The sequence below is a fragment of the Oncorhynchus keta genome, unplaced genomic scaffold (assembly GCF_023373465.1).
Source record: "Oncorhynchus keta strain PuntledgeMale-10-30-2019 unplaced genomic scaffold, Oket_V2 Un_contig_1366_pilon_pilon, whole genome shotgun sequence".
NCBI classification, from domain to species: Eukaryota; Metazoa; Chordata; class Actinopteri; order Salmoniformes; family Salmonidae; genus Oncorhynchus; species Oncorhynchus keta.
The window spans coordinates 27,501-30,000 of record NW_026278314.1 but is presented as its reverse complement, the minus strand read 5'-3'; the positions used below and the strand labels follow the sequence as shown (position 1 = coordinate 30,000).

The 2,500-nt window shown below is 52.7% G+C and overlaps 1 long non-coding RNA gene across 1 annotated transcript in view; it reads left to right on the top strand.

The window, feature by feature from the left end:
* Positions 1 to 697, top strand: part of LOC127918187 (uncharacterized) — a 1,881-nt gene extending 1,184 nt beyond the window's left edge. The window contains exons 3-4 of the long non-coding RNA XR_008099384.1: positions 517 to 585; positions 667 to 697. This is a non-coding gene — a long non-coding RNA (uncharacterized LOC127918187). The remainder of the gene's footprint in view (positions 1 to 516; positions 586 to 666) is intronic.
* The last annotated feature ends 1,803 nt before the right edge of the window (positions 698 to 2,500 follow it).

The window sequence follows — 2,500 nt, the reverse complement described above, 5'->3', positions numbered from 1 at the left end:
CACACACAGTGGCGCTAGGTTCACACACACAGTGGCACTAGGTTCACACACACAGTGGCGCTAGGTTCACACACACAGTGGCGCTAGGTTCACACACAGTGGCACTAGGTTCACACACACAGTGGCACTAGGTTCACACACACAGTGGCGCTAGGTTCACACACAGTGGCACTAGGTTCACACACACAGTGGCACTAGGTTCACACACACAGTGGCACTAGGTTCACACACACAGTGGCACTAGGTTCACACACACAGTGGCACTAGGTTCACACAGTGGCACTAGGTTCACACACACAGTGGCACTAGGTTCACACACACAGTGGCACTAGGTTCACACACACAGTGGCACTAGGTTCACACACACAGTGGCACTAGGTTCACACACACAGTGGCACTAGGTTCACACACACAGTGGCACTAGGTTCACACACACAGTGGCACTAGGTTCACACACACAGTGGCACTAGGTTCACACACACAGTGGCGCTAGGTTCACACACACAGTGGCACTAGGTTCATACACACAGTGGCACTAGGTTCACACACACAGTGGCACTAGGTTCACACACACAGTGGCGCTAGGTTCACACACACAGTGGCGCTAGGTTCACACACACAGTGGCACTAGGTTCAGTGGCGCTTTCACACACACAGTGGCGCTAGGTTCACACACACAGTGGCACTAGGTTCACACACACAGTGGCACTAGGTTCACACACAGTGGCACTAGGTTCACACACACAGTGGCACTAGGTTCACACACACAGTGGCACTAGGTTCACACACACAGTGGCACTAGGTTCACACACACAGTGGCACTAGGTTCACACACACAGTGGCACTAGGTTCACACACACAGTGGCACTAGGTTCACACACACAGTGGCACTAGGTTCACACAGTGAGATGACCTTCCAGTAAATGTGGCACTGGGCTGTGCTCAACTCTGGTCCCAGACATATGAGTTGCCTCCTGTACAATAGAATACATTGTGCCCCCCTCCTCCACTGGGCCTGAATGCAGGGGAAAACCCCTTAACCTGTCCTCATGTAAGGTCCATTCACCTGAGTAACATGAGAACCAGTGAACCAACTGACTTTTTTCAGGACTTTATTCTGAAAACAAAACCCTCCCTCACTTTGAGAAGGGATGGAATTACCCCCATCCACCATGTGAGATGGTAATGGCTGTGGTGACCATTGCTTCATTTTTTTTATTTATAGATGTATTATTTCACCTTTATTTAACCAGGTAGGCTAGTTGAGAACACCTTTATTTAACCAGGTAGGCTAGTTGAGAACACCTTTATTTAACCAGGTAGGCTAGTTGAGAACAAGCTCTCATTTACAACTGCGACCTGGCCAAGATAAAGCAAAGCAGTGTGACACAAACAACAACAACACAGAGTAACACATGGAATAAACAAACATACAGTCAATACAAGCGTACAGTCATTCATGTCCCCCATGTGATTTCAATGCTTTGTACACTCAGTGTACATGTAGGTAATAGGGTACCATTTGGGATGCGTCCTATACTTGCTAGTCCAGACCGTTTGGTTCTCCGACAGACAGAAATGTGTGGCCAGGTCCTGGCTGCATTGATGGCGTAGAAGGCTGTGAAACTCCGTATACAACCCAGGCTTAACACTGGGTACAATGCAGGAGAGGCTTTGCTCTACATTTATAACTTCCTGACAAAACAAAGCAATGTAGGAAGTTTGCTGCAAACAGAATTACTGTCCGCACAGCCACAGCCAGTCACACAGGAAGTACTACATTTAGTGCCTGAGGACAAAAGGGGGCTAGGCTGGGAAGGGAGAGGCTAAGCTGGGAGGGGCTATAATGAGAGGGGAGGAAACAGGCTGGGAGGGGAGGAGAGAGGCTAGGCTGGGAAGGGAGAAGCTAAGCTGGGAGGGGCTATGATGGGAGGGGAGGGAACAGGCTGGGAGGGGAGGAGAGAGGCTAGGCTGGGAAGGGAGAGGCTAAGCTGGGAGGGGCTATAATGAGAGGGGAGGGAACAGGCTGGGAGGGGAGGAGAGGGCTAGGCTGGGAAGGGAGAGGCTAAGCTGGGAGGGGCTATGATGGGAGGGGAGGAACAGGCTGGGAGGGGAGGAGAGAGGCTAGGCTGGGAAGGGAAAGGCTAAGCTGGGAGGGGCTATGATGGGAGGGGAGGAACAGGCTGGGAGGGGAGGAGAGAGGCTAGGCTGGGAAGGGAAAGGCTAAGCTGGGAGGGGCTATGATGGGAGGGGAGGGAACAATCTGGGAGGGGAGGAGAGAGGCTAGGCTGGGAAGGGAGAGGCTAAGCTGGGAGGGGCTATGATGGGAGGGGGGAACAGGCTGGGAGGGGAGGGGAGAGGCTAGGCTGGGAAGGGAGGCTAGGCTAAGCTGGGAGGGGCTACAATGAGAGGGGAGGGAACAGGCTGGGAGGGGAGAGAGAGGCTAGGCTGGGAAGGGAGAGGCTAAGCTGGGATGGGGCTATGATGGGAGGAGGGAACA